A 13,649-nucleotide genomic window follows, 5' to 3' on the forward strand; every position below is an offset into this window, starting at 1 on the left:
GGGGTGAGTGAGGTGTGGGGTGTAGTAACTCCTTATTCTTAGGACATGCATGGGAAATTCTATCAAATCTTCCTATATTTTGATTTATTTCAAGGTAATACCATTTTATTGATTTATGCATGCATGCTAAGTTGCTTCAGTTGTATCCAACTTTGTGTCCCCATGGACTGAAGCCCATCAGGCTCCTCTGTCCATGGGGATTCTCCAGATAAGAATACTGGAGTGGGTTGCTACACCCTCCTCCAAGTTGTTGATTTATATGATTCCAGAAATCAGTCTATAGTATCCTAAAGCACATATATCTTGCTTTGTTTAGTAACTTTTCTATTTGGGGATTGTTATACCACTTCCCAAATAATGCCAAAATGAACATTTGTAAATGTTTATTTTGTTATTATAATTCAAAGGACATGAATTTGAGCAAACTCCGGGACACAGTGAAAGACAGGGAAGCCTGGTGTGCTACAGTCCATGGAGTCACAAAGAGTCACACATGACTGAGCGAGTGAACGACAACAACAACAAACGTTTGTAATCTACTGTTCTTTCTTTTGGATTATTTTCTTATTTAATTAACCTTAATTCTTGAGGTTAAATCCCAAGTCCAATCATGAATCAAGGAACTTAAATTTATTTTGGCTTTTACCAAGATGCAGGTCACTGGGACCTGTCTGCAGCTTACAGTCCTGAGACAGAGACTCATAGTGGGTCTCTTGACAGATTTCCATTCTGTGGAGTGGGGAGTGCTGTTTCCCATGTTGATCAGTGTGTATGTATGTGCGTGTGTCAGGCCAGAGAAGTGAACTGCCCCCGATGTGGGTCTTCTTTCTGGAGCTTTTCATTGAGATTCTGTGAAAACAGATGTGAGCATGGAGAATTGGTGTGACTGAAAAAATAAGGCAGCCTGTGATTTATTTTAGCAACTTTGAGTCTTGAGGTGTGTAGTCTCTGTGGATTGGTCAGATACCTTTCTGCCTGTGCTGTCATTGGTTTAAATAAATTGGGGGGGAAATATCTACTTTCCCTCTAGACATAGTGCTGAGTGAAGTTACTTGCTTGGGTAGCCTATCCCTTCTCCAGTGGATCTTCCCAACCCTGGACATTTGCTTTAATATCATGTTAAATCAACTGGGCAAAGCCTGGGCAGAGAAACCTCCTAGTCGATTCCCTCAGTGGACACAGTGTGAGCTCAGCTGGTGATGCTGGGTCCTGAAGCCTGTGGAAGGTGGTGGAGCAGTAGGCACTCCTCAACTGAGAATAGCAGTGCAGAGAAAGCCAGAGAGAAGGTGAAGTGTTAGCAGAGATGGGAAGCCATTGCCCAGGAAGCTACTCACCTCTGCAACAGAGCCACAGCTAACCCTGGTGACCATGTGGCCGAAAACTCAGACAATCCCTTTTGTTCCACCTGAGGGAGGTGAGTCATCAGAGAGTGCCAAGCAAAAGGCCTCTCTACATACAAGGGATTCACCTTCCGTCTCCCCCAACCCCTGCTTTCTCTATCCTCTGGCTTTTAGAAATAAATGAGTACAATGAAATCTAGGCTTTCCAGTGGCACAGTGGTAAAGAATCCACCTGGCAGCACAGGAGATGTGGGTTCGACCCTCTGGGTTGTGAAGATCCCTTGGAGGAGGGCATGGCAACCCACTCCACTATTCTTGCCTGGAGAATCCCATGGACATCAGTGCCTGGGGGTCGCAAAAAGTCAGCATGACTGAACTCACACATACACACATAACAAAAACTAAAGCCACGTTAAAGCTAGTTAACAGATTATGTATATGGAAAGTATTCAAGTAAACATTATAGGTAAATGTCCGTGGTTCAGAGGTAAGAAATCTGAATTTAAAAACATCATTAAAAACAAAGCAAACAAGTGAGATTTCACAGCTTGTTAGTTTATTTTGTTAATCACAAATTGCAGGTTCTCTGCCTATGGATCTATAGATTCGTGGCAGTGAAGTGAAAGCCTCCTGCAATAGTCTGCTAGGGCTGCCATGACATGGGTTGAGTTCAGTAACAGAGGTGTGTCTTCTCATAGGTCTAGAAGCTACAGGTTAAAGATCAAAATGTCAACAAGGTTGCTGTCTTTTGAGGGCTCTCTTCTCAGCTTGTAGATAGTCGTCTTTACTCTGTTCTCATATGGTACTTCTGTGTGTGTGTGTGTGTGTGTGTGTGTGTATCTGTGTCCTAATCTCTTCTTATGCAGACCATTATGCAGTCAGATTGGATTTGTTGTTGTTTAGTTGCTCAGTCATGTTGGACTCTTTGCAACCCCATGGAATATAGCCCACCAGGCTCCTCTGTCCATGGGATTTCCCAGGCAAGAATACTGGAATAGGTTGCCATTTCCTTCTCCAGGGGATCTTTCCGACCCAGAAATTGAACCCGAATTTCCTGCATTGGCAGGCAGATCCTTTACCACTGAGCCACCTTGGAAGCCCAGATTGGATTAGGACCCACCATAATGACCTTATAAAACTTTAATTATCTCTTTAAAGACCCTATCTCCAAATACAGCCACATCGTGAGGTATTGGGGTTAGTTAATATGATTTTTGTTAGTATGAATTTTCAGGGAATAGAATTTAGCCCATCTCATTTCTTCATAAGAATTTTGAGGAACATTCTTAAAATTGTACAAATTTTACTGGAGATATTAGAGAGGAAAATTATTGTATTTCAGGGGGAAAAAATCTAGTTTGTGATAAAAGCACTGAATTGGTAACCAAAATGAATACTGATAACTGCTTCTTGGGTAAAAGCAAATCAGGTTTCGTCACTAAGAAGATCTGTAAAATGTTCTTAGACCCAGGAAAATACAGAAATAGCATTTTAATGTGAGGATGAGAAAAGTCTGCTAAAACCCTAACCTCCATGGCGGGCCTCACTTGTGCTCACCGAAGTATCTGGATCGTGTTTCTGTTCATATTTTGCACGTTCTCACCCAAAGCCTAGTGTGAATGGCCTTTATCATACATTTACTCATTAGGTGTTCCACCTGTGAATTCTCATACAAGGAAAAAAATAATCATTTTTACTGACCGACACATTACTTCTCTATATGAATTTTAGGGATGCAGGAGTGCACTTCCACTGAGATTAGTGTGTATAATACTAGGTGCAAGAGTGTTCTGGTGGTGGCCATTGTGCTATTTCTTCTACAGAAAGAAGAGATAAGGATGATGTAAGCAATAAAGGGAGGAGATGGAGGAAGGAAAAGGAAATTCAAACTTTCCTCCCACCTCAGTAGAGAGACAAGAACCACCAGATCCTAGAATTTTTGTTCTAATTAAACCCCAAAAAGATGTAGACATGGGTATGGAGTTGGTAGAGCTTGAAAAAGAAGGTTGGGGTAGGAGAGGGGAGACAGCATATTATCTGTGTTCTTGCTAAAAATTTACCTCTTCTGCAAAACCTGCCTTGAAAATTCCGACTGACATTCATTTAAGCAAATTGTTATAAATTATCCTTTTCACATTCACATTTTTAAAGTTATCATTCATTTTAACTTCCCTTTGAAAAGTGCTTCACCTTCTCCCCTTGAGTCCCATAGTGGACCTTGCAAAGTTCTGGGCACATACTTGGTAGGAACTTAAAATTTTTTTAATATCCTCTTTAGCCATAGAAATTATTCCTATCAATCAGACCACTAGCACAGATGGAAAAAACAATGAATTGATATACTTTGTGAATGCTACAATTGGAGTTCTTAGAAAAAAAAAAAAACACCTCTGGGCCTCAGCGACTCTGCTGCTGCTGCTAAGTCGCTTCAGTTGTGTCTGACTCTGTGCGACCCCATGGACAGCAGCCCACCAGGCTCCGCCATCCCTGGGATTCTCCAGGCAAGAACACTGGAGTGGGTTGCCATTTCCTTCTCCAATGAATGAAAGTGAAAAGTGAAAAGTGAAAGTGAAGTTGCTCAGTCGTGTCCGATTCTTAGCGACCCCATGGACTGCAGCCTACCAGGCTCCTCCGTCCATGGGATTTTCCAGGCAAGAGTACTGGAGTGGGTTGCCATTGCACTCTGCTAAAAAGACTGAAATTCTCTTACTCAGTAACCATGTTTGTTGAGCATCTACTACATGCTAGGCATTGTGCTAGCTGATATGGTTCAGTTCAGTTCAGTCGCTCAGTTGTGTCCGACTCTTTTTGACCTCAAGAACCGGAGCACACTAGGCCTCCCTGTCCATCACCAACTCCCAGAGTCTACCCAAACTCACGTCCATTGAGTTGCTGATGCCATCGAACCATCTCATCCTCTGTTGCCCCCTTCTTCTGCCCTCAATCTTTCCCAGCATCAGGGTCTTTTCAAATGAGTCAGCTCTTTGCATCAGATGGCCAAGATACTGGAGTTTCAACTTTAACATCAGTCCTTCCAATGAACACCCAGGACCGATTTCTCTTAGGATGGACTGAAAAATACACGACTCTACACACAGGAGGCTCACATGTTGGTGGAAGAGATGCTCAAACATCTTAATATTATATAATGAGGATGATATTGTAACAGAGATATATAGAGTGATGTAGAAACCCAGAATAGAAAGTAACTAACCCAGAGTAACTAAGGAGCCAACCCAGTTAGCTACTAACAGGTTAGCAGGCAGAAGTGGTGACACCTGAGCTGGGACTTGAAGGGCATGTGGGAGTTTACCAGGCAGAGAACAGCGGGGAAAATGTGACAGGCAGGTGATAACATAATGACAGCAGAGAAGCACAAGGTGCACCTGATCAGTACACATTATCATAGTGAAAAAAGGAAGCCACTTAAATGCTGGGCATGGCAGGGAAAAGCCCAGGTGTATCACTGAATAGTCACACCATGAAATTTTACATGATGTTTACAGAGAGATTTTAACATCATGGGGAGGTACTTAGACTATAGAGTTAAAAGAAAAGTAAGGGAATGCAATTGTCTCTATGGAATGAGCCCACCTTTTTTCCTTTAAAATATAAAAGTCTAGAAGAAAAATGTACATATTGTTTTTTGCTCCGCTATATTTTTTGAACTCAACTTTTTATGAGTTTGTATTATTTTAATAGAAAAATATGATGTCAGAAAATTAAAGAAAATGTAGGGCAGATTTTAGGCCTCCTTGGTGGCTCAGACGGTGATGAATCCGCCTGCAATGTGGGAGACCTGGGTTTGATCCCCAGGTTGGGAAGATCCCCGGGAGAAGGGAATGGCTACCCACGCTAGTATTCTGGCCTGGAGAATCTCATGGACAGAGGAGTCTGGGCTATAGTCCATGGGGTCGCAAAGAGTTGGACATGACCGGGTGACTTTCATTCACTTCAGGGCAGGTTGCAGAATGAAGACTGAGGGAGGGAATGAAACAATGCCATTTGCAGTAACATGGATGGACCTAGAGACTGTCATACTGAGCGAAGTAAGTCAGAGAAAGACAAATAAGATACTGCTCATACGTGGAATCTAAAGAGTGGCACAAATGAACTTATTCACAAAACAGAGTCACAGAGGTAGAAAGCAAACTTGTGGTCACCAGGGAGGAAAGGGGGAGGGGGGATAAAATGGAAACTGGGACTGACATATATACATTACGATATATAAAATATGCTGTTGTGTCTGTGTTAATCGCTCAGTCATGTCCTACTCCATGGATTGTAGCCTGGCAGGCTCCTTCTATCTATGGAATTCTCCAGGTAAGAATACTGGAGTAAATAGCCATTCCCTTCTCCAGGGGATCTTCCCAATCCAGGAATCAAACCCAAGTCTCCAGCATTGCAGACAGATTCTTTACCATCTGAGCAACTCAATGGATAGGAGTTTGAGCAAACTCTGGGAGATAGTGAAGGACAGGAAGCCTGGCATGCTGCAGTCCATGGGGCTGCAAAGAGTTGGACATGACTGAGTGACTGAACAACAATATAAAAAAGATAATTAATAGGGACCTACTGGTGGCTCAGAGGTTAAAGCGTCTGCCTAGAATGCAGGAGACCTGGGTTTGATCCCTGGGTTGGGAAGATCCCGTGGAGAAGGAAATGGCAACCCACTCCAGTACTCTTGCCTGGAGAATCCCATGGAGGGAGGAGCCTGGTAGGCTACAGTCCATGGGGTCGCAAAGAGGCTGACACGATGAGCGACTTCACTCACTCACTCACTCACTGTATAGCATAGGAACTCTACTTGATACTCTGTAATTGAGTCCCCTTGAATGGACATATGTATATGTATAATTGATTCACTTTGTCATAACCTGAAACTTACCCAACATTGTAAATGAACTACAGTCCAATAAAAATTATTAAAAAAGAAAAAAAGACTGCAGGAGGGCAATGAGGCTGGCGGGCCATGCTGCTGTAGTCACTTACTTATCCTGTGGGTAACAGGGAATTACAATAACTCCAGTCTTATACTGAACACTGAAGAGCTGAGTTAAAATAGAAAAAAATGACTCATAAAGGGTAAAATATTGAGCTTTTCTCACACATTAATTCTTTCCCTTGAGTTACAGTGGAGTTGCTTGCTCCTAGGTTTGTAAAGACTGTGGGCCTGGTTTTCTATGACTTCTTTTGCCTCTTGATAAGCCTACCCAGCAATTCTTTCCTCTAGAGTTGGAGTAAATTACTGCTGCTTCTACTGAACACTAGAAGAGGTGCTTGGCTTGTATTTACATAAATTATTTCAAAAGCAGAGACATTACTTTGCCAACAAAGGTCCGTCTAGTGAAGGCTATGGTTTTTCCTGTGGTCATGTATGGATGTGAGAGTTGGACTGTGAAGGCTGAGCGCCGAAGAATTGATGCTTTTGAACTGTGGTGTTGGAGAAGACTCTTGAGAGTCCCTTGGACTGCAAGGAGATCCAAGCAGTCCATTCTGAAGGAGATCAGCCCTGGGATTTCTTTGGAAGGAATGATGCTAAAGCTGAAACTCCAGTACTTTGGCCACCTCATGCAAAGAGTTGACTCATTGGAAAAGCCTCTGATGCTGGGAGGGATTGGGGGCAAGAGGGGAAGGGGAGACAGAGGATGAGATGGCTGGATGGCATCACTGACTCGATGGACGTGAGTCTGGGTAAACTCTGGGAGCTGGTGATGGACAGGGAGGCCTGGCGTGCTGTGATTCATGGGGTCACAAAGAGTCGGACACGACTGAGCGACTGATCTGATCTGATCTGATATATATATTTCTATTTTGTCTTTCTACCTGTGTATAACTCAGTTTGCTATAATGGCTTTTCTGGCAAAAAGCTATGTACTAATGGACAGGGATTTAGGATTTCTAGGTTTTGAAGGAAACAGAGGGACAACGGGTTTGAGATGCTTTTTGCCATTAAGGAGTGCTTTCCTGGAATATCCTGGGAACCAGAGGGAGACCTTCAGTGTTGGGGTTGAAAGACCACCAGTAAAGATGGAGGGACCCTAAGCTCATACATGGGTTACCTGTTTCTCTAATTTTTTTTTTCCTAGGGTTGGAATGAAAACTGTAACAGAGTCATATTGTTAGGATGTGACATCAGTATGTCCAACTTGCTAGATTTTATTCAGGTCAGTGCCCACCCCCCTCAAAAAAAAACCAAGAATGACAAATTCTGACTTTGTTTACACAGAGCCGTTCACTTGAGGCCAGGCTAGTTGCATCGGTCTCGGAGGACAGAGGCTGTTGCAGCGTCTTCTTGCTTCCACCCTTTGGACAGCAGTACTGTGGGGATGATCCCACACGGTTCCTCGCTTCCACCCTCTGTCCCCAGTCAGTGGGCGCAAGCAGCCCTCAGAGAAAAGTCTCGAGACATAGCAGAGAGAGGGGTCTGCAACTGTGCTGATGGTTTATAGGGTGTGTTAGGGGCTTCAGATACCCAGCAATGAGTTTCCCTGGGATGAATGTGTAGCTACACAGAGCACATTACTGCCTGGAGACAGACTCTGGTTAAGATCAGACTGCAAGGAAAATACTTCACTAATATCTCTACCTCACTACAGCCCAATTAAGTTTGCAGAAGTTTCCAGAAACAAAACAAAACAAAACAAAATCTTCTGTTATCAGAATTGAATGAATAAAAAGCCTAGACTCAAAAGTTTAAGGAACTTAACCAGTCTCCTCTCCTCGCTGGTCAGGGGCAGAAGTGGGGCTAAAACTCAGCTCCCCAAGTCTCCCTTTGTTGTTGTTGTTAGTCAGTCATGTCCGACTCTTTGCGACCCCATGGACTGCAGCACGCTCGGCTTCCTTGTCCTTCATCATCTCCCTGAGTTTGCTCAAACTCATGTCCATCGAGTTGGTGATGCCATTCAACCATCTCACCCTCTGTCGTCCCCTTCTTCTCTTGCCTTTAATCTTTCCTGGCATCACGGTCTTCTCTAATTAGTCGGCTCTTCACATCAGGTGGCCAAAGTACTAGAGCTTCAGCGTTGGTCCTTTCAATGAATATTCAGGGTTGATTTCCTTTAGGATTGACTGGTTTAATTCCTTGCAGTCCTAGGTACTCTCAAGAGTCTCAAGTCTCCCTAGACTGTACTAAAGGTGCTACTGCTGCTTACCTCCATTATTTCTTTTAGGAACATGATATCACCCTCATCTTTTTCTCTTTTAAGATAGTGGCATTAATATGTTTGAAATGTTTTTTCCCGTTTGGATTCCAAAAAGGCTGGTGATGCCCTCTTTTTTAGAGATGCTAGCTGCTGCACACTGATTGAGCAGGCTAAAGCTGAAATGTGAAAAGTGCTTTTCCCCAGACGGTTAGAATACATAATGAAGATGGAAATTTCCAAGACCTGAATCCCCAAACTCAGGCTCATCTCCCCTCTCTCCTTGAAATATAAAACCAGCAAGATTTTAAAAATTGGACTCAAATAAATATTCATCATTTTCCTTCCTCTATTCTGGGTCCTATGGAGTAATACATGGTACTCTTTGCATTGGCGCTCACATATTTAAGTGTGTAAGTGAGAAAGTGTGTGTGACAGCATATGTGACTGCATGAATGTAGGTGTGAATGTGTGTATGATTATGAGTGTAAGTGTAAGTACATGTGAGTGAATGAATATGTGTGTAAATGCGTATGTATGAATGCTGCTGCTGCTGCTAAGTTGCTTCAGTCGTGTCCGACTCTGTGTGACCCCATATACGGCAGCCCACCAGGCTCCCCCGTCCCTGGGATTCTCCAGTCAAGAACACTGGAGTGGGTTGCCATTTCCTTCTCCAATGCATGAAAGTGAAAAGTAAAAGTGAAGTCGCTCAGTCCTGTCCGATTCTGCAACCCCATGGACTGCAGCCTACCAGTCTCCTCCATCCAAGGGATTTTCCAGGCAAGAATACTGGAGTGGGGTGCCATTGCCTTCTCCTATGTATGAATATGTACGCATTTAGTTGCAAATAGGAGCTGAGATATTTATTTCTTTTGAAAACAAGTCAAACTTCTGTAGACCTTTGACACTTACTTTCAGTGCTTTTTAGAAGGGAAATTGCATCCATATTGACAGTACAGTTTTCAGAAGAGTGGTTTTGATAGGTTGAGGACACATCGATGGTATTTAAAGATGTTTGGCAAGGTCAGGAAATATTTGCCTTCATTTCTTCACTGTTACAAGTTCTGGTATAAGCACCAAGGCACATGTTAAAGGCCAAGATTTTACTTTCAAATACAGCAAAGCCTTTATTTATAGGAAAGATATCCATTCCAGTCTTGCCTTCTTGCATTTAAAATCTCACACTGCAGCCAAAATGACTTCAAATCCATGATTGGATGTCACTCTACTTAAATATCTTTAATTGCCTCTTCAGAGAACAAATACGGGTTTCCTACCCAATTCATCCCGATTCCAAATTCTTTTCCTTCAGTTGAATGTCCCTACCCTCAAAGCTCAAATCCTGCTCCAGAGAAGGATGCTGAACAACTTAAGGCCATCGCCACCTTCACCCTTATGATAAGTCTCAGGTCCACAGTCATTGGCACAAGGCTGACGTGTGCTTTTAGCTGGGGCAACAGAGTGCATCTCAGGACCCTTTCTTGAAATTCTGGGACCTGTCACATTTTCCTTTGGGATGGAGTTGAAGCAGATGCAACCCTAGGAAATGACATCATGAAACCAGAATGCTAGGCAGCTTTGAGAAGACTTGATTGTTCAGAAAGTGAAGTGAAGGAAAAGAAGCTATTACAACAGTCTTGAAGTTCACCTACTTCAGGACTCCCTGGGATACTTGAGCATTATTGGGGAGAGTGCCAGTGACTCCACCCCTGCCCTTTCTTGCTCAGCCTCATTCATCTCTTGCCTGAAAGCATCTCTAGGTGAGTAGTGGGCCCCAGTCTCCACTCATGCATGTCTGCAACTCAAGAGGATGCTGGCATGTTCTCCTAGGTGCTCTCTCCCTGTGCTCCTCCTTGGAAGGGTGGGCCTGTGAGGTTCTGCAGCTTGGCTGATTCCAGATAAGGAGCCTGCTGTCAGGTTCCCCTCCCTGCAGGCACTTCTCTCCTCCCAAGAGGAGCTCTTTGAGCTCTCCATCCCTTGGTTCCAGAGCGGGGAGAACCAAGGCTCTCTCCTCAGGGCTCTTTAATGCCTTCCTTCTGGATTGCTATTCTGTTTCTTACATGGGACGTAGAGGTAAATGAAGGTCTGGGGGGTCACCTTTTGCATCTTTCAGTGATTCTGACAAAATATGTCCAACAGCTTCTCTTTAGGATATGGGAACATTATCACTAATTACCCTCAGCGTTGGGACTTACACCAAAAATTCTGAGACAAGAAGAAAAATACTATTCAATCTCCTATGATATGTCTCAAGACGAAAGGTACATGTTAAAGACTCCCGTTGTGAAAATATTTTTAACTGATACATTATAAATGCACAATGTTTCATAGACTAATAAAAAGCATACATGGATTTCTAATTAGCACTAAAAAGAACTTTTTCAGAAATACTTTGTTGAGTAAAAAGCAGATGTTGCGAATTCAAATGGTTCAGGCAGATAATATAAAAGTGAAGTGTAATGGGTTGTGTGTAAGGCAGTAGAAGGTAGAGGGGACCATGGTGAATCAGAGGCACCAGGTTCTATCTGAAAAGATCAGCTGCCACTCAACTCCAGAGATTTTTGTTTCATGAAGAAATATAGTCCTAAACTTAGGAAATCTTATTATTTCTTAGGAGAAGATGGAAATACATTTTAAAAAAATTATGTATTTTTATTTTTCGGTTGTGCTGGGTCTTCATTGCTATGTGAAGGTTTCCCCTAGTTGTGGTGAGCAGAGGCTACTCTTTTTTATGATGTGTGGGCTTCTCTTGTTGCAGAGCACAGGCTCTAGGCACATGGCCTTCAATAGTTGCAGCACCACGGGCTCAGTTGTGATGTGGGGGCCCCAGAGCGTGCAGGCTTCAAAGGCTGTGGCACAGGGCCCAGATTGCTCAAGGCATGTGGAATCTTCCTAGACCAGGGATTGAACCCATGTTCCCTGCATTGGCAGGTGGATTCCCATCCACTGGACCACCAGGGAAGTCCTGGAAATCCATTTTTGAAATGTAAAGTGTCCCAAATTTTAGATGATGGTGACAGATTAAATAAAAAAAATATCCTTGGGCCCAACAAAAGCCTGGCAACTGGCCAAACTTGGTATTTGGACCAATAATTTACCACCTCTGAGAAAGTGCTATGTAAATATTGGTTGTTATGATAATGGAGTTGATGAACGCTCTATCAACATTTTGTAAACAATGATCCAAAATGTAACCATACATTTCAGTGATCTAAGAAATGCCAATCTCATCCCATTCTCCAAAGCTCAGCTCAGCTCTCCAAGGTTGCCTTGCTGGGAGGGCAGACTCTGCAGTGATTGGATGCATGCTGTGTGCTAAGTCACTTCAGTGTGTCCAACTCTTTGCCACCTTATGGACTGTAGCTTGCCAGCTTCCTCTGTCCATGGCATTTGCAGGTAAGAATACTGGAGGGGATCCCTCCTCTAGGAGGTCTTCCCGACTCAGGGATCTGACCTGCATCTCTTACATCTCCTGCACTGGCAGGTGGGTTATTTACCACTAATGTAGTGACTGGGTTTAGTTCAGTTCAGTCGCTCAGTCGTGTCCGACTCTTTGCAACCCCATGAATCACAGTATGCCAGGCCTCCCTGTCCATCACCAACTCCCGGAGTTTACTCAAACTTATGTCCACCAAGTCGGTGATGCCATCCAGCCATCTCATCCTCTGTCATCCCCTTCTCCTCCTGCCCCCAATTCCTCCCAGCATCAAAGTCTTTTCCAATGAGTCAACCCTTCACATGAGGTGGCCAAAGTACTGGAGTTTCAGCTTTAGCATCAGTCCTTCCAATGAAAACCCAGGACTGATCTCCTTTAGAATAGACTGGTTGGATCTCCTTGCAGTCCAAGGGACTCGCAAGAGTCTTCTCCAACACCATATTTCAAAAGCATCAATTCTTCAGCACTCAGCTTTCTTCACAGTCCAACTCTCACATCCATACATGACCACTGGAAAAACCATAGCCTTGACTAGATGGACCTTTGTTGGCAAAGTAATGTCTCTGCTTTTGAATATGCTATCTAGGTTGGTCATAACTTTCCTTCCAAGGAGTAAGTGTCTTTTAATTTCATGGCTGCAATCACCATCTGCAGTGATTTTGGAGCCCAAAAAAATAAAGTCTGACACTGTTTCCCCATCTATTTCCCATGAAGTGATGGGACCAGACACCATGATCTTCGTTTTTTGAATGTTGAGCTTTAAGCCAACTTTTTCACTCTCCTTTTTCAATTTCATCAAGAGGTTTTTAGTTCCTCTTCACTTTCTGTCATAAGGGTGGTGTCATCTGCATATCTGAGGTTTTTGAGATTTCTCCTGGCAATCTTGATTCCAGCTTGTACATCTTCCAGCCCAGCGTTTCTCATGATGTACTCTACATAGAAGTTAAATAAGCAGGGTGACAATATACAGCCTTGACGTACTCCTTTTCCTATTTGGAACCAGTCTGTTGTTCCATGTCCAGTTATAACTGTTGCTTCCTGACCTGCATACAAATTTCTCAAGAGGCAGGTCAGGTGGTCTGGTATTCCCATCGCTTTCAGAATTTTCTACAGTTTATTGTGATCCACACAGTCAAAGGCTTTGCCATGGTCAATAAAGCAGAAATAGATGTTTTTCTGGAACTCTCTTGCTTTTTCAATGATCCAGCTGATGTGGCAATTTGATCTCTGGTTCCTCTGCCTTTTCTAAAACCAGATTGAACATCTGGAAGTTCACGGTTCATGTATTGCTGAAGCCTGGCTTGGAGAATTTTGAGCATTACTTTACTAGCATGTGAGATGAGTACAATTGTGTGGTAGTTTGAATATTCTTTGGCATTGCCTTTCTTTGGCATTGGAATGAAAACTGACCTTTTCCAGTCCTGTGGCCACTGCTGAGTTTTCCAAATTTGCTGGCATATTGAGTGCAGCACTTTTACAGCATCATCTTTCAGGATTTGAAATAGCTCAACTGGAATTCCATCACCTCCACTAGCTTTGTTCATAGTGATGCTTTCTAAGGCCCACTTGACTTCACATTCCAGGATGTCTGGCTCTAAGCGAGTGATCACACCATCGTGATTATCTGGGTCATGAAGATCTTTCTGTACAGTTCTTCTGTGTATTCTTGCCACCTCTTCTTAATATCTTCTGCTTCTGTTAAGTCCATACCATTTCTGTCCTTTATCGAGC

The sequence above is a fragment of the Bison bison genome, unplaced genomic scaffold, assembly GCF_000754665.1.
Source record: "Bison bison bison isolate TAMUID 2011002044 unplaced genomic scaffold, Bison_UMD1.0 scf7180017864207, whole genome shotgun sequence".
NCBI lineage: Eukaryota > Metazoa > Chordata > Mammalia > Artiodactyla > Bovidae > Bison > Bison bison.